Source organism: Falco punctatus (genome assembly GCF_963210335.1).
Source record: "Falco punctatus genome assembly, chromosome: 8".
Lineage (NCBI taxonomy): Eukaryota > Metazoa > Chordata > Aves > Falconiformes > Falconidae > Falco > Falco punctatus.
This window is the reverse complement of record NC_137588.1, coordinates 6,983,835-7,003,141: the sequence shown is the minus strand read 5'-3', so window position 1 is coordinate 7,003,141 and position 19,307 is coordinate 6,983,835. Positions and strand designations below refer to the sequence as shown.

The 19,307-nt window shown below is 44.6% G+C and overlaps 1 protein-coding gene across 1 annotated transcript in view; it reads left to right on the top strand.

Moving 5' to 3' along the window:
* Window positions 1-19,307, top strand: part of LOC308069024 (helix-loop-helix protein 13-like) — a 40,265-nt gene extending 20,958 nt beyond the window's left edge. The window contains exon 1 of the mRNA XM_080400703.1: window positions 1-19,307. This exon is cut by the window's left edge and continues 20,958 nt beyond it. The gene's annotated coding sequence lies outside the window, so the exon portion shown is untranslated.

Sequence of the window (19,307 nt, the reverse complement as noted above, 5' to 3'; positions counted from 1 at the left end):
TGGATTGTTAATCCTGTTTTCTATTTGGCTTGTACTAAAATTCTGACTTATGTGGAGTTGATCGTTGTGCTTGCTTCCACCAGAGCATGTTGTTTCATCAGTCCATTATATGGTGAAGATGGGAAATTGCCCAAGTGCCCCACACAGGCTCTCAGGTCCCAGATAGAAGGCAACAGGGTTTGTGTTACTTAGCAGTGCAGGGAGGAGCAGAGGGTGATTTTCAGTAGTTCTTGGCACTTTGCATTATGAGGTAATTAACACCTTCCTAACTCTGTCCCTTTGCTGTCTAAGTTCCTTTGGATTTTATCACTTTTTGGAACTGGGCCTTGAAGCATATCGGCCTTCTAAAGTGCAGCATAAGTAGAGAAAAGTCATTGCCAGAGAATATTCCCCCTTCATTTCACAGTCCAGTGTCAAAGGACCAGAGCCTGCAGATAAAAAGCAATCAGTTTACTTTAGAGGAAAAGTTAATCAAGTCTTTTCTCCTTTCCTATTAATTTCCATTAGCTACATGACTGGGAAAATGACTCCTGATATACCCACTGATCAAAACTCTTGACTACAGAGAACATTTATGTTTTATTTTCCAGCTGCCCTCAGCTTTAATAGATAAACAGGTTTTAAAACAACACAAATGGCTCTCATTGGGATCGCCTCTTTTGTCAGGCTTGTAGTTAACTAATATTTCTGAAGAGCTCCACTTGGAAAGATCTAAATGAATGAGGTTGCTTTTCTGGAGACGCTGAATAGTTAACTTGTTAAATGCTAATTTAAATGTTTTTCAATCCACGCGGTATGTTTTTACTTTGTTTCTCTTTCTCCCTTCTGTTCTGTGCAGATCTAACAGCCCGCCTGTCTTGGGTAAAGTGGGATTAAGCAGTACCCAAAAGAAAGATCTTTAAAGGCAGCATATTGCAAAACCCAATGACCTGACTGCTGGATACCGGCTGTTAAATTCTCAGTACTGCAAGTAAAAGCATGGCACTTACAACTTTACTTATGGCCACAGATCGCTTTCTGGCCGCATGTCAGGCATCCAGCCCCTTGTGGTGTTAATCCATTGCTGTGTAGGGCCTTCTGCTTCTCTTTCTTCTAGTTTCTCACACACTGATAGACAGCTCTTGCCTGAAAATAACAAAACATTAAAAATCAGTATCATTGCAATCACAGCAACAACAATATTCTCTTCCACTGGGTGAGAACTATGTCCAAATCACATTTCTAGCAGGTGGGAAAACCTACCCCTGATCACAAGAAAAAACTAAGCACCACCTGTTGCAACGTATTGATGGGCTTAAGATGCCCAGGGCTGTAAAAGTCACCAGTGATTTAGAGCACGGAGACCTTAAAAGGCCTGGTTTTCCAGAGGTGAGAGACAGGTCTGTCTGTGTGTCACTCGAAACTTCCCCATGCCTTACTCCCAATGTGACAACTTTGGGAGGCCTGAATCCAAGGCACCGTGCTATGAAAAGGCCAATGGCTGCTGGCACTTGGCCACCATCATGGCATTTCTCAGCAGGTAGGATGCTAGATCTACATCAAAAAGGATGCATTTATTTTACCATACTGATTAGTTCTCTTTATAGCTTTGATCTCGACAGAGCAAAACCATGTCAGGGACTGTGCTTGTACTCTGGTGGTTTTGGGTAGAAGCAGAGATGAAGAGGAGCCCTTGAGGGGGAACCTGAAGAGAATCTTACTTTTTCAATTTTTCTGTCAAAACAAAAGGGGGAATTTCATCTCAGCTGCAACAATGTATTTCAGTCAATTTAGAATAAAACACTTCACGTCAAACTTCTGCCTCCCTTCTTTTTCACCCATTTAAGACACTCAGATGAATTTTTATAGGTAACTGTGCCTGAAAAGGTGAAAACTGTAAAAAACACCTGAAGATGTGATTTTCCACTTTTACTTACTTCTCCACTCACCTTGGTTTCAAAAATACAAAGCAAAACAAAACAAAATCCCACCACAAAAATATCTACTGGATTTTACTTGAATAAGTAAATAATATAAACCTTTAAAATCTCTAAAATATGAAATCATTGGTTCCTCCAATTCCATTTCTCTCTTTTACTAGAAATGCAGCAGGTCCTGCAGACACACCTGGCTGGGAAACTGGGGCTTTGGCTGAGTTCCTGTTTCTACCTTATCTGCATGACTTGGGGCACATCACTGATGGGCTAATACACTCCCTTCTTGCTCCCTTGTTTACCTGACAGTCTCTCCAAGCCCACAAATGCTTCATTGTGTGCTCTTGGGCAATGCCTAGCACACAGGAACCCAGCTGGAACCTCCAGCTGGTAATACTGAAGTCACATCTATTTTTCCTGCAATGGTAAAGTGCTCCAGATGGGGCCACACAATATGTAAAGTGTATCAATGCAGAAATCCTGATGCTTTGCTTGATCTTTTAGATATGAGTTCACCTTTCTGCATCCTGAAAGACCAAGGTCTGTGTTATCACCCTGCTTCAGCTCACCTCACAGTCTGAGCTTAGCAGGTCTCAGCGGGGAAGGTGAGAATAGCTTTAAATACCTACTGACTATCCATTCACATGAAAGCAATGTAAGGAGATCAACAGGACTCACAAAGCCTTGAGAGCCCCCTGTGCAAGACCGGCAGGACAAGTGATGGGCCTGGAGGGTCTCCACACTGTCCTCCTGGCCCACAGCTACTCACTGGTGGTGTCTATACTCGTCTAAACACCACAATCCAGGCAGAGAGATAGAAGCAGGAGACTTTTTTCTAGGAAAGTACATGTGATGGCACCCAGAGAAGGCCATTCTCCCCCACCTGCTCTGGCAAGTCTGATCTTCTATGTCACTGAAGGTGACACAAGCATCACGCATTAGCAGCAATGGGTGGTCAGAGATGGCTTGGTGCTTGGGTCCAGGATGCCCAAGTACTTGTCTGGGACCTAAAAAAAAAAAAAAAGAAGAAACCATCCAGCTCCTCACCTTTAAAGCTCTGCAACACACCTTGGAGAAGTGGTCACATTACCACCTTCCTGGCAAGATTAAGGCAGGCTCAGTTTCATCAGTGGGATCACAGCCATCTTCTCAGGGCTGAAAGACCCCCATACTTATCTCAGAGTCACACAGCAAGCCAAGACCAGTGCTCTCACTGAGGCATGCAGGGGCAGGAACAGCCATGTGCCATTTCTCCAAAGCTGGACAGGACTTCCCACAGCAGACCAAAGGTGGCAGGCTGTCCTGATACCACAGCCCCCAGCACCTTTGGCCAGAGGAAGCTCTTTCAACAGCCCAAGGTGTGATGCTCAGCCATCTACGCAGTTTGGTTGCCAGCCTCCAGCTCTGTGCTAGTGGGAAATGCAAAGATCTGCAGGTTCCCACCTCCTGAAGACACCACTACCATGCCGTGCCTGCAAAAACAGCACAATCTGTGTCAAGCCAACTATTTAGAATGTGTCCAAATAGACCTGACAGTGCTTTCTGCAAGTTTTCATCAGGATGTATATTTCTTCAAGGTCCTTACTGATGGCAACAGGGGCCTGCGACTCATCCCTCCAAGATGCTTTCAGACGGACTCCACAGGTCACACAGTGTAGTCATCAGGGAGCAGTAACTGCCTCTCCAGTGTTGTCACGGCTAGTGGTGGAATAGCCTCCAACTGGGAACATATGTTATAAAAGCTCATTCACAGCAAGCTCATTTTGGGTGTCCAAAATCCCTGGCTCCAGACATGCCCCATTTCAATAGTATCAGAGACTGGACAATCTGCCTTACTTTTCTTCACAGTGCAGCAGAGGTTTGTGCTGGATACAAGACAATAATGCCAGAGCATGAAACACACACACATTTGCTGCAGACACCTGGCTACAAGCAGAAATCTCTTTCTTTGCCCTTTGCTCCAGCCTAGAAATCCTGGATAATGAGTTCTGAAGCAGGCTGGGGGTGTGCAGTAGCAGCAGGAAAGCACACTCATATAAAGGTAATGTCAGGCACTCTCTCAGGTTTGCTCACTGCTTGCCGTGGACAGACAACTAATCTGGAGATTACATTAGCATCAAAAGCATTGTAATGACAAAAGCAGGAAGAACTGTCCTGGAACAAAGAGATTTTCCTCAATGTAGTGACTCCAGCGAAGGAAGGAAGTTGAAGCTGAAGTTGTCCTCTGAGATGCAGACACCCGTGACTGATGCTCCGTGCCCCAACAGCGATGTCAGGAAAGAGAAATACCTGCTGAGCTTTCTGCAGCCCCGTTCCACCAACACCACCGTGGAGTTCCTGCTGGACTTGCCAGCTGTTTGAGTGCAGCTGGCCTGTGGTCTGCAGGCTGGCAAGCTCTGCAAAGTGCCCTACTGCAGAGGCACTCCCACCTATCGCTGCTGCTGTCAAGGAATCGTTGCACAAGGCATGGCTTTGAGGAACGGGCTGCTGGAATTTGATGATGACTCTAAGCTTGGAAAAACTGTAGCCAATAAATCCTGCAGCAGGATATGTAAGGATTGGGGTTTGGGTTGAAGTCAAAACCAGAAATAAAAATGTTCCTTTCGGGAGTTAAAACTCTAATCCTGGGCTCTTGAGTCAGTAAGTAGGAGTCAATACATTTATTGCCACCATTAAAACTGATGAAGCTGTTTCTCCTCACACACACTCTGCTCTGACACCGGTACTGTTGCATCACCTTCAGTGGAGCCACACTTGATTGATGCTGGCTGGAGGGGACGGTCCACCTCTGCCTGCCCTCCCCAAGCTACCTGGAGTCTGACAGGCTGTTACAGCTGATGCACCAGCCAAAGGTGCTAAACCAAAGGATGCTTCTTGGGTGATGTCATTTGGATCCAACTGGCTGCTAAAATGGTGAATGTGTCATGCTATCAGATCTGTCTCTGTTTCACCCTCTCTGATGATTCCATTCATTTGGAATGAATAAAAGCAAATAAAGAGGGTATCAGCTCTCTCCAGCTGAAGGAAGCCAAGCTGGTGCTGTGGCCCTCTTCCTGCTGAACAGTACAGAGGCAAATTGTCTCTTCAGGGATTTTTTTTTTTTTCCAGGACAGCCATTCCTGGATAGCTCCAGGTCTAAGCGCATTTGGTTTTAAATAAGCCTGCCCTTTTCTGACTGAACTTCAGCTCCTGGATGTGGACTATAACGCAGAAAGACCCAGGAGGGAAATTATTTCTGTGCACTACATTTGCCCTCCGCATCAGCCCAGGGTAACTGCTGTGTGCAGACATGCTCCTTGCCCACCCATCTTCTCTCCTGCCAGTTCTGGCTCATTCCCTGTGTCACATTGACAGCACCCAGTATTGTGGTGTCCTGTCAACAGGCTTGACTGGCAGCACAGTGTGATTCTCTGCCAGGGAACTACTTCTGATGTTTACCCACGTTTTTCAGTTTCGTCATCTCTCCTCCTGAACCCTGAAATTTTATTCCAGAAACAACAACTACAGAGTTCCCAGAAATTATAGGAATTCTATTATACACACACAAGCTGATCGTGCAGCAGCCCATACACAGTAGATTACACCCTAGTCCAGATCAAGATTTTGGGATGACTTTATGAAGATGGAGACCTAGGTGAGGCTCCTCAGTCCATCAACACATTCCCAAAGGAGCACATTGACTTTCAAAGCAGGTCTCAGTGACTTCCCCACTTGGAAGGCCAGGGTCCCCCTTCCTGGGTCTTTTCAGTTCTGCTTCCTTTGCAAGGCAGCACAGATTGGCTCTGCTTTTTCCTTGTTGTCTAACAAAGCAGCAGGATTCTCTCACCAGAAATTTGAAGGCCAAACCTCCTATGGAAGGAAGCCAGGAGGTGCTGAAGAATGGTACCCTCATATTGCAGCCTCTGAGGACCAGCTCAGGGGCCCACACATCCCTGTTTCCAGCTCACCAGGGTCCTTGCCAAGAAAAGTGAGAATTATTTGTTACACCTTCCTTCCCTCAAAACTAAACTACTCTTTCTGAAACAATACACCATGGTTCTCGTTCATCAGCTTGGAAAGTCTGGAACAAAAGAAATCAGCTCTTTATTGTGAAGAAAGGAGTTCTTTTGAGAAGGCTTGGGTAGTTTCTTTACAAGACATACCTGGGGGTGAAGGGACAATTTGTTTTTTCTTTTCTTTTTTCCTTATTTTGGCACAGACTCACATTAGCAAGCTTCATTTGCAAGAGCCCTACTATGCCAGCATGGAAAAAGGACTTTCATGTTTCACCTGAAACAAGACTGGGCAAGTAATTGGACAACTTCATATTGCTTCTTAAGTGTTGCTAGAGCTTGGCCACTGAAGATCTTGTGATTCACAAGCTGCTTGAGCTGTGGTGCTTAAGATTTTGAAATTACTGAGGCAGGCCTGCCTTCCAGTAACCCAAAGCCCTAATATAAAGAGAACTCTCTTTGGGTCACTCCCATATTGCCTGGACAGAAGCTGGACACTTTGCATGGTGCTCTTCAAGTCCCTGATGGACTGCACTGAAATTTTCAGGACAGAGACTACAGAAAGGAGGTTAGACCCCAACAGCAAAGCGCTGCAGCACCACAACATTTTGTTATGAACAGAGACGTGGTCCTAACAGGCAGAAACCTCTCAGTGTGAAGAAACAGCTCAACTGCATGGTGAGGCTTTATACCTCAGGTCAGTAGCCAGACACCATTTCATGCAGAAGAGACCCCGCGGTGGTAACTGCACCCTGTAAAGCAGTCTGAAGAACCCAGTCTCTCTCGCAGCTTCAGTCCTGGTGGATGAGAGGAGGTGCCTTACACTGGCTTGGTACATAGTCCTGCACATCATCCTGCTGCAGTTCATGGCTGACTTTCCAAAACTCACTCCAGCAATACAAGATCAGTCACAAGGGCTGGTTCCAGTTTGCACATGGATAGCAGTCTCTGAAGGATGGATGTGGCTCCACAGCTGTTGTCATGATGATGGATTACCCCAGGCTGTAGCTGTCTGCACTCATACAACCATACGCATCCTGCTAGATAGAGGAGAAGGTTGAACTGCAGGGAATGGATGTGTTAAAACTCTGCCCTGAGCCAAACACCGAGTACTGTGTCTTCGCACCAGTCCCTTTTTGGATGCTGAGCATCAGTTGGTCAGGAAACACCATGTTTTTTCCTCAAATAATGGGAACACGTAGTACCTTGGGAGCAGGGCTGTCAACAAGGGAGCTCCCAGGTGGTCTTTTCTTCACCGTGTTCCTGTTGCAGAAAGGAATAACGTTTCTCTGTACCGCTCATGCCAAAACTCCCTAGCCTTGAGAATGCTTCCACCATGGTCTGCCCTGGACATATTTGCAGGTGAGGTGGCAGCCAGTGCTGGTGCCGTATGGCAGCTGGTGACAGTTCTTATATTGCACTTGTACAGCTTTGAAGGTCTGTGCATGTGAGTCTCAGGCCACGTAAGACCAGCTGGTGAAGCAGAAGCAGCAGCAGGCCTGTTATTAGCAATTTGTGTTTCTTACCTAGCTCTGCTGGCCACTTTCTTGACCAAAATGCTGATGCATTATGCACATGACAGGCACTTCACCACAACCTTCACTCACCTTCAAAACCAATGATCTTCATTTTGTGCAGGATTTCTTGGGCTGTGGACCATGCTCTCATTATGTTGAGCACAGGCTGGCGTAAAGGCATGGGACATGATGGAGGAAGCTTGTCCAAGGAAACTGCAGGAGGAGACTACAACAGCCTGAGGGTGTCTTGTAGGTACTGGTGTCCTGTGGGGCCTTAGGATCTATGGCAGAAGATATTTTCTCCTAGGTCACGTTTTGGGAGGGAGGCAACCAACCTGTTCCTTTTGCATGGCCATAAAACAGCCTGGCCAGGGCCAACTCCTGGGTCAAAGCTGGACCTTGGACTCTACCCACCGACACTCCTTGGAGCAAGGTAGTTGGTTTGCACAAGTAGAAAAGGCGGCAAACAGGCAGTCTGTAGTGGCTCTCAAGAGAAAGTTAAATATATATTGTCAGCATCATACAAGCCTTGTGGAAGGCCCCTTACAACAATCCAACACATTGCCCTCCTTTCCCAACTGGATACCCTCAATAAATCCATGTGTAGGGTCCAGGCACATTGCCGTCGGGGTTACCAGCAAGCCCTGACCTCTGGGAAGAGCCTCCCAAGCCACATCAGCTCCTTTTGTGGGAACAAAGTGTAATTACAACCACTGTGTCTAATTTTAGATGACTCCTACTCCCACCCAGTCTGTTTGCTTTAGTCCCAGCGCGTTTGAACACAGAAACACCACAGCCAAAGCGATTGCAATCTCAAAGGTGATTTCTTGCCAGGAGAGGGGAAAAGCGGGGCGGGGGAGGGAATAAAATTAGATAATACTGCTTTTCACCAACAAGCAAAGCCTGTGTAGTGGGAGGGTGTTCGAGCAGAGGGAAATGCAGCTGCGGGCACTGCCCTCTCGTGGTTCAGGGTTCAAGTCTCGCCTTTCCCAAAGCAGAGGATGGCTCCTGCGAGCATCCCTACCCCGGCAAAGCGGGGCACCTCCGGCAACACAGGGAGCAGAAACAGCTGTTAAAAAAACCATACAGATAAAATGTGTGCATAGCTTCTCCGTAATCGTATTATGTTTTATGCCTCTTCACCCCGAAAGTACACTTTTTATCTTTCCGAAGCCATTTTTTATACATCTTGCTGCCCTCTCTCCAAGTCCTTATTTACACACCTTGCATACAGGATAAACCTGAAATATTATTTAGCTTCACAGTGCTCCCGTCTGCAGCGCCTGAGTGCTCAGTTAGTGGTGTGGTACTTGCACAGCACCGGGGGAGCCAGGACGACACGAGCTGGCACTGAAAAACCTACAGGCAGCAGATCCCCTGATCTCAGACACCCTGAGGAAGCAGCACACCATTCCCTCTGCTCCCTGCTCTCGTCCTGCAGGCTGCCTGCGCTACAGTGAGACGCCTCTTTCTCTCATCACAGTCTTGCGAATGGCTAAGCCATCTCCTCCAAAAGCCCTTTCCAAAAATAATCAAGCTGAGGCAGACACCGAGCATGGAAAATTTTAGCCCAAGCAGTTCCCGTTAGACACTGCTGTACACAGACGAAAATGGAGCAAAGCAATGGGAAGGGCAATCACGGGTTTGGCTGTTTGGAGTGTGCATACGCGCTCGTCTGTGTGTCCCTGTCTCTTGGAACTGCGGGTTAGGAGAAGGGGGGAATATTAAAACATACAGAGGGCAGCAATTATTATCAGTCATGAAGTGGCATCAGCCTGGTGAACCTTTCCTTGCAGCAAGTGTTCTCACAGCATTTCCATGCCTGACAGGTTTCCCTCTTGCCTGCCCCTCCAGCAACAAGTCACGCTCACAGACAAGGCTTATCAAACCCCCATTTCCTAGGTCATGCAGTGAGGTTTAAGTTGGGATTCCCAGAGAGGGACTTTTCCTAAATGGCCACAAAGCTCCTCAGAAGGGAACCTGATCCCGATACCCCCAACGCTGAGCCGCACGCAGGCGTGCACACATGCACGCATCCTGCTCGAGCGTGCAGAAGAGATTTCCCAAGCTAACATTTATGCAGTTCTCTGGAGGACAATAAAGTTATATGAACTGAAGTAACCATTATTGGATGTTATAGCACTAGACCCAGCCAGTGAGCTAATCTGAGACCTGGTTTTCAACAAAAAGCAAATTCTCTTGTTATTCAGATACCTGCATTTCAGACTCATGATTCCCAAGGTTTTTGACTCACGCAGCCCCTGCTGCAAGCACCTCCTTAAAGCAAGGCACATACTTCTATCACCGTTCTCATTTCCCCCATCCCATATTTTACTCCTCCTGTGAAGGTATATGCATCGACCCACACAAAGCCACCACTGCATTTAAGAGTCTTGAGTGACGCAGCCAGACAAGCTTGCAACAGCAAGACAGACTTTCCCAGCTAGCAGATGCCTTTGCTCAGATTTTTGCCTACCTAACAGGCTGGTTTGCAGCATTTCTGCTCTTTAATCCCAGTTCAGCAGTCCAGGAAGGTGATGCAGCATGTGTTTAAATATCAGCTTGTGCTTAGGTTGAGCTGGCTGTAGCGGGGGTGAGGGTGCGATTAGTGTGAAGGATAGACTCCGGGGTTTTGATGGATCGACACCTTACATGGAATAGCTTATCGCTTCTCCTTTCTGCTATTATGTGCTGCACTCTTAAAGCAACCTTTTCCCGGAAGGTAATTCCACATTATCAGTCAGTTTCCTACAGACACTATCCAACTCTCTCCCTCTGACATCACGGACTAGGATTTCTGCAGCATTGTGACAGTACCAAAACTTCAGGCTCAAAAATATTACTCTGCCCCAGAAGAAGGATGGATCTGCTTCCAGGGGGCGAAAAATCCTCAAGCCAAACAAAACCCAGAAAAGGTCTTTCAATAACTTCATTTTCCTTTTCTACATTATATTCTTCTACTGACTTACATCTTCGTGAACCCATCCCAGCACAGCTCTCCAACAGCCAAGCTATTCTCCGTGGGGTAAAACATCAGCAAAACATGCGACTCCGACTCAGCACTGAAACCAAACTGCTTTGCAAAATGAAAGTAATACGTGGCTGGGATCTTCCCAGAGAATTGAATTAATAATGTGAAAAATCAATAGTAACTTAACAGTTCTACAAAACTGCGAAATTAAATCAGTGAAAGAGGTTGGCAAACCCTTTTTTTCTTTTTTCTTTTTTTTTTTCCCCCACCTGATAAAAAAGATTTAGAAATTATCGGCTTTCAAGGTATCTTAAATACTGCGGAGGAAGAATTGCACCCTATCAAAATAATTGCTCTTGGAACATTCAAGTGAAATCTGTAGCCATCTTAACCTTGGTTATTTTGATGTTACAATGTGCTGCCCTTATGAGAGCGTTCATTAAATTGAACATTATCTAAGGAGAAGTCATGCACTCTCTCCTCTGAAGGTGTTTAGCACAGACAGAAGTGCGTCCAAAATCATAATAAGTACTGACCTTTTCAAAGTAATAAAAAGTAGTTAGAAAATTGCATTGAGAAAGTATTTGGGGAATTTGTTTTAATTTTTTACTAGCACATGAATGCGAAATAAGTAGTCTTAAAAATACTCTCTCTCATTGCTTAAATAAATTTAAGACCCTAAATAAACATGGATGGAAGTGATTTTTGGCTTACTTGATCCTCCCCACTCCCCCACTCCCCCCCTCTTTTTCTTTGCGATTTCTGTTACCTTGCTACTTATTGCTAGCTCAAGTTCAAAGCTGCAGGGAGGGCTTCCCCCCCCCCCCCCCCCCCCCCCGCTCTATGAGCAGATCAGCTTGAATCCGGAGGGGAATTTCATGGTTGTGGCTGTCTCCCTGCCTCCAGAGCTAAGGACAAAGCTGTCTAACCTCCCTTCAAAACAAACTGTGGTGGAGTGGTTCGGTGCAACTGAATCTCAAACTAAAAAGAAAAATGCACACACAAACCCTCCCCAATTTCATAAAATCAACCAGATGCCTCAGAAGGGCAAATATCTTGTTCCTCTTTAATTAAAAGGTATAGCAAATAAGAATCTGGGTTTAATTAAACAGCAGGAATATAAGATGTTATCTCCCCAAACCACTCTGCCGTGGTGAATTAACTTTTGCTGGGGTTATTTTGTTGTTTTGGCTTTGTTTTTGTTTTTGTTTTTTTTTTTTTTTTTAAATTTGCCACATATCAATCTAAACCCATCACACAAAGAGAATCTAGTTTCTATGAGAATATTTATATGTTACACGATAACAAGGCAGCAGCTCCTGAGCGGGTATAAACTGGCAGCGCCAATGGTTTGTACTGACACCAAAACAGGACCTTTAGAGTCAGTTTTGACAGCCACAGTGCAGACACTGACATACACACACTCACATCTAAGCACACTTAGCTTTTGCTTTAGATGCTGAGGGATCTAGCAAATTTAATTATAGCATTTAATCAATTTTTAAACCCGACCCAACAAACCGCTTGCTCCAGTCCCTCCAGAGCAGTCCTCCTCCCGCAGCCCACACCCTCAGGGATGCAGCGTGCCCGCATCCTTGGACGCGGCGGCTCCCAGGATGTTGGAGACAAACATGGGATTATTTTTTTTTTTTTGCATGAAGGTGTCTCTAAGCAGGGTTAAGTGCTGGCTTTTCCCAGCAGTGTGGTATCCCACGCCAGCACCCAGCCTGCTTGTAAAATACTGCAGGTGTGTTTATTGTAATCATCCCCCACTAAAAAGAAACAGGTTCAGTGGGTTTAAATATAATTAGCATGAGCTACACTCCTGCCTTTAATCACTACTTTGCTGGTTAATATAATCAGGAAGGTAAACAAACAAGGATTAACTCCATTAAATTAAAAAAAATATATATTCTACTGGGAAGCTTGCAAAGGAATTTTGTTTTGTTATGCTGCTCCAAAGCATCATTTTATTTCTGTGTTACAAATTATTTTTAACATAAAAATACTTTTCTTTGAGAAGACTTCTCCTTCCTCTGCCTCCTGTAATGAAGAGACAAAATTCCACACCTTTGATTTTTATTTTACATTCAATATAACCACAATACTTTGCACTTTCATGGTATTTTTCACTAGGAGAGAACCAAGCACTTAAAAATTGTACGTCAAATGAAAGATAGCATTTGAGTAACACACCTGCTACTCTGATAATTTATCCAAAATTATACATCAGACACAAATACAGATTTCAGTAGCGAGAGCTGGTGTTTCCAAACGCTCGGGTCAGTCTATTGCTGTAAACCCTGCGGCTGGACCCACTTGTTTGGCATCCGAGAAAATGCCTGGATCTGGAACAGCGTTTTGCCTGTTCGGATGTGGGATAGGATATTTTGCAAATGAGCTTTATCACGACATAGGGATCATTCCCTTATGAGATAACCACTTATTTCACATTGCAAGCTCTGTTTAAATCACACACCTAAACAGAGGAAACGCTTTCATCAGTGGAGATAGAGGCACAAGGCTGTAACACAAGGCTGCTGCCATCCCACAGTTTCACGTTCGCAAGGGGAAACCCGGATAAATACAAGCACGTGAATATAAGCCTGTTTGGAGGTGTACACACTGAGTATCTCACTGCAGAGAAAACAAACAGCCAACACACTCTCCCCCCTTTCCTACCTCCACAGAAAACCAGCCCTCGGGATCTTCCGTAGATATATTTAAAACAACCCATCCAGCTCTCCCAGAGAAGGGAAAGTCAGCTCTACCAGCATGTTTATTGATACAGGATGTTAAGTATCTGACTAACCAAATTTTGCTTATAATAAAGACACTTTTTGTGCAAATTTTATGGAATGCGGTGTGCCAGAGTTTAGAGGAAAATGGGAGATTGTCATGGTAACAGCACATGGGGGCTGCAGTTGGGAGAGGTCCCTCCGGGAATCACAACACCAGCAGAATTTTAAGCATTTGCAACTATTTTTTTTTTTTTTTTAAATCACTTCATAGCTGTGCCAAAAAACATCTAGGGGAAAAAAGAAAAGAGGAAAATACTACAGTATTCTTCATTGGTTTGCAAATAAACATCTGTCCCTTCCACTTAGAAACTGCAAAGATGAGAAAATGTGTTAGAAGAAAATATTCCTTCCAAAACACTGTGTTTCAGAAGCAACGCTGTCATTACTGCCGGACTCAAAACAGGTTAAAAAGGTGCTCGGTGGATAGTTGCAGCTAGCTGAGGCCACGAGCCTGGAAAGCATTACTGCTTACGACAGTGCTTTATGCACTGTGAGCCCAATCCTGCAGCGGTTTATTCAGTGTGCTCCATTTTATCCCCTCTGAGCAGCTCCTCCGAGCTCAGGGAAGCTCCTTGCGGTGCATAGATAGTTAGGGATAAAGAAGTTAGAGAGAAAAACCTCAGCAAGGTCTCTGACACCCCAGTAATGCAGCTCACAGGGTCTTAATACCCTCCACGCACGGTGTGGGGCTAAGCGGGATCCTAAGCAAAGCCGGGCTTAAACACATCCCTCCACTAGGTCAAAGATGAAGCAACAGCTTCAAAAATGCGCTGAGCTGCTTGAAAACTGTAGCTTTTGCAAGAGAAGCGCCAATCAGCTTTCCTATGTGAATTGCTGGTGTCAGGCAATTCACCAAAAACACGGACTTGGATGTACCTGTCCCAAAAAATAATGTTTTCCACCCAAATACCTGCATTTCCAGAAGCCAATCGCTGCTTTCACAGCACACTAAAAACGTTTAATAACAACTGAGGTTACTTTTGTTTATAGCCAATGGTGTTTTCTGATTGTATGTTCCTAATTTTGGAATGAAAATGCAGGGAAAAACACTCACCTTCTCCCATGGAAAATTTAATTTTGTTTAAAAATAATAAAAATATATATATTGAAAACTGACCAAGCATTTCTAACAGCAGCTGGGAGAGGATACAAAGTTGAATAAGGCAGAAACACAGGTCTGGGTTCCGCCTCTCTTATCATTCCTGGAGTTGCCCAGGGAAGTCTGAGACGGCAGGAGCCCGTCTGCTCGGCCAGACAGAAAGATGACTTTAACCACATCTGTCCAGAGGCAAAATCTACTGGAGGAAATTCTGTTTCACAGCCATGGCTATACAATGAAAACTATGCACAGCATGTAAATGCGTAACGTCAGGACAACTTAAAAGAAACTTATGTCGAGTCACAAGATGTAGCTAAGCTCTACTTTAAGGACAAGAAATATTCACGCACTGTGGTTGTTTTAAATGAAAAGGTATTTGAAATGGAAATACTACTGGAATTATAGGCTGATCACTTGAAATAAATTACTGATATCACTGTGCAATAGTAATACCTCTGTTTCTGCATCTGCCCCTTGAAAATGACTTCAGGTGTTGATGAGCTCCCGTGTTACACATCGCTTTGCTCGCTCCTGGGGCTCTTTGGAAAGGAGGTAGTGCCTGCGGGGCCGGGAGGCTCAGATCTCCTCGACTCACGTCCATCCCCACGCTGCGGGGTGGAGGCACTGTCCGGCACGGTGCGTGGAGCCGGAGCCCTGTCTGCTGCAAATCAGCGCCAGCAGCAAGCGGCACGCTATCAGCTCACCGGCTGCCAAGCCAGTGGCTCGACCGGGGTGCAGCTGCGAAATGGACCTTTTTTTGCTCCTGTTTAGCACAACCTGCATTTGTTGGAACAAAGGCAGGATCTTTTCCAAAGCGCTCGGTCTTGAGCCGATGTTAGCAGCAGTGATTTGAACAGGAGCAGAGACATACTGCAAAACATTTTAAAATGCCCGCTGTCCTAACACCTGCAAAATCCCAAGGTTTGCCACAGAGTGGGGCTGGAACCAGCGGGGATTTGCAAATATCATTAAAATAGGGGACAGGCATAAGAACAAAAGCAACTCCTTGTTACTTTAGAGACTTCTTTCAGCAATGTCCTTCAGTCTTAGGAGCAAAGTGCTAATAGCCCCCTTCCCGCAGCTCCCTGGAGCACCCTGATACACATTGCCAAGACCTACTGGTGCGCTGGAAGCCCTGAGCTCTCCACAATGGGACGTGGATGATGATAAAGAGACAAAGAACAGCAGCAGAGCCAGAGATGGTTGGCACACACTGCAGCAAGAAAAGAATAGGGTTGGTCTGGGAAATTAGGATCACAAGGCTGTTGTCACCACTTGATGTTGGTGTGGACCAAAATGCCCATTGGTGATCTTTGAAGCACCGGGATCACCACCCCACCTCCAATCTGTTTAGCAAGGAGCTAGAATCAACTGGAAGGATGTGGCAGCTAATAGTAATTTCTGGAGCTCTGAAAATTTGTGGAAATTGGGATAAACTAAGTCAGAGGAGGTGGCACAGTCATACCCTTGACATGCTCATGAGAGAGCGTCATTAGCAAGAACATCACTGTAAAGCATTGAAACAAACTCTTGCCTATCAAGATGATGACAGTGAAAGCACATGAATTGCTTCTTGTTGCGGCTGAAATAAACCACTAATGTTTTTTCCCCCATTTTCCCCCCACTTCTGGAAAATGTTCACTTTCTGGATTTTTTTTTTTTTTTTTTACATTTTTGAAAGTATCCTTCTACTGTTACTAACTTTATCGGTCACCCTCATCTGTGCCCCAAAGCAGAAAACAAAAAATTGAATGAAAAAAAAAAGAAATAAAAGGCATGTAAATACAGAAAAAGGGATTAGTCTAATGTATTAAAATTATGGTTTTAAAAGCTGTATTGTAAGAAAAAAACATGTATAACCTATTTTGGTAGACTGTACAACAGGGAATCAACAGCAGCAAAGGCAAATCCCTCTTCTTTGCTTTTGTACATGCATCAGCAAGAGCTTTGTAAAGCATTTATTTTGGGGGTTGGTGGTTGACCCCACCTCTTTCTACTCCCCAAGAAAAATCCAAGAAAGCATAAATATTGTTTGAGTTAGCTCAAACTTTTATTTTTTTCTTTTATCCCTTAAACCAGAAAACAGTAGGGAAATAAATGTTCTGATCAAACAAGACATTTCATTGTATCTGAAACAAAATGTTTCAGTTTTGGCTTGGGGTGAATTTTGCACTATTTAAAAACACAACATTTAACCAAATTTAGTCTCATAATGTCTTGTTGAAATCAAAATATTTCCCTTCTAAAGTTTCAGCAAAAAGCAGTTTTAATCAGGGAAAACCCCACCCTTTTCAGTTAAATCTAACTTATATTCAACACCAACTCACAAATAGTTTTTGTCAAACCAAAAAATGCGTATTTTGGACACATGAGCAAAACATCTTCTGAGCTCTGGTTTGTGTAGAAGTTGGTACTCTGGGGCCCTGATGTGTGCTTGGGCTACTTTATTGCCACAGTTTGAACATCGCTGCCTGCCTGTCCTGCAGCTGAAAGCAAGGCTGCTTTGTGCTAGGTGCCGCAGGAAGGCTCTGAGAAAAAATACAAGTATCTGCACCATCATCATCGTTATTACTATGCTGGAAGCCTGGATGCTGCTGGCTTGGACATTCAACCATCAAAAAAAAATCCAGGGAATAAAATGCACCCCCTTGATTCTTTTTATCTTTGGATTAAGTTGTCATTTCTTTGGCATCCCCGTTCCCCATCATAGCGGCTTTTGCTATACTTGCAAGGTTTGCCTTTGCTCGATACGATCAATAGCTAAGAACAGCAGAAAGAGATGATCATCAGCACAAGATTATAATATCTTCTTTGGCTTTTCAGTGGCTCTGAAAACGTGCAAGTATGGTTGGGGAGATGGAAAATAATATGAAACACTCACTAACAGCATGTAGCGTAGAAACTTAGAAAACCACTGTAGTCATTGACTCACAGATGGTCAAATGAACAACATGTTTCTATTCCTGTATTTAATTAAATCTTAATTATGCCACCAACAGGGTTCAAAACAGCATTATGAAACAGCTTGCATGAATACCAAAATACGATTGGCTGACGAGACTTTGAACTCGTGTAATTATCTTCCCAAAAAAGCGCACACGTTGGGTCTATAAAGCCACTTCACCAAGCAGCCCATTGCACCACAGCACAAGATTAAAAATAAATTCTTGTAGAATATACTTGGTTCGAGATATGGAGCTGATAAATGGAGAAGCAGAATTCAAATTACCAGTGAGCCCAGCTGAAAGATGCTGGGAGTCAGAGGAAGACTTCCCAAGCCCCCAGTGTGCTCCAGATCAGGCCCCTCCATGGAGGCTTTGCCTCTTACCTTTGTTGGTGTAGATAAAATGGACCCATAATAAAATCAAGCAACACTAATTTAATTCTTCCACCAGCTGATCACGTGAGTTAATTAAAACCAGCTGTATTAAATGTTTCTTTGAATTGTCTTTTTTTGTTGTTGTTGAAAGAAGGCCCTTTATTGAAAAATATTTTGGAGGATCTTTCTCTCTTGTTTTTAATATGACAGCTAAAAACCATCGACAACAACACAACAACTTACAGGCACATTTCCCCAAGGAGTTTAGTGGGGTTTTTTTGTACTTCCCAGAGCAGAAGGCTGGGATGACCCCTGGAAGGGAGCTCCATCCTAAATTCATCTTGCGGGCTCTTCTTCCACCTTTTAATGCCATTTCAGCCTTTTTTTTTCGACTTGATATTCAGAGCAGGCATCACCTGCCTCTTTCCCACATACAACCATCGCATGGAAGAGCTACGCATCTGAAAGCAAAAAGAGCACAGCATCCAAGGTGAGCTCACCTTACAAGCCACAGGTTCAAGAAAAAGCAGAAGAAATGTTTGGGGGTTTTAAAACCATCTTTTAAACATTTTTACTGCTTTCTACTTTTATGAAAGGTTTTCTACTTCCGCAAAAATTTATATTTTTTTTTGGTGCACATGCACAACACCTACCCAACAGCCCTCCAGCCTTGGTCTGAAAAGACACTTTTCTGTGCAGAGCAGCACAGGGGGAAAGGAGGAAGATGAAGAATGCAAAATCCCCTGGATGGAATAAATCCTGGCTGGGAACATCTTTATGCCTGTCTCAGAGAGGAAGTAGACCATAGGTGCCTTCAAAGCGTCCTTGCTCCATAGATGCTACTGGGCATCACCAGTCAGGGCGCTCCCACCAGGGGATGGAGCTATCTCCTCCACCACCTTGCTAAGCTAACAAAAGCCCTGGGAGAAGCGTGCATAGAAGCCTTCGCTTCTTTGAATTTTCGTTTTAAAATTGAATATGACACAGACACACAGTAGACAACTGGCAGTGCTCCCGCTTCCTATAAAAGCCCAACAGATTTGCTGAGAGCGAGAACGTCTTTTCGCACCCCTTACTCGCACTTTTTGATTTTTGACCTAATTTAATTACCGATACATCTTAAAAGGAAAGCAGAGCTTTTCTCGGGCTTTCCTTTTTCCCCAGTGAGGCCTCACACTCCCTGAAATACCCAAAATCGCTGACACAGTGTGCTCCTCCAGGAATCCAGAGCCTTTCCCACTGAGTTACAAGCTGCCAAGGAGGCTATATTATAACAAAAGAAGTTTTTATATCCTCCTGTAGAGTGGATACTGGAAACTACCATGAAAAGTGCATTATCTGAACGGTATTTGTTGATAGTTAGAATCAGCTTATTTAGGAAATTTCCAGCTGATATGTAAACACACCATGGAGAAGGACGGAGACAGCAACAGCGATGCAGGCAGTGTCTGAACACTCTTGGCCTCCGTCCTGGGACTTAATATCTTAATAACTCGTCCTTATGAGTCACTGTAGCGAAGGAGCCAGGATCACTCTTGTCACATTTGGTAAGTGGACTGAAACGCAGTCGCAGACTGTGCAGTGGCTCAAGATGGGGCTGGGCAAAACAACCACCGCAATGGGAATGCCATTGTGCGCTAGAGACCTTGAAGAAGGGTATTGTTTAAAGGACTGAAAGGAAAAATAACACAGGGG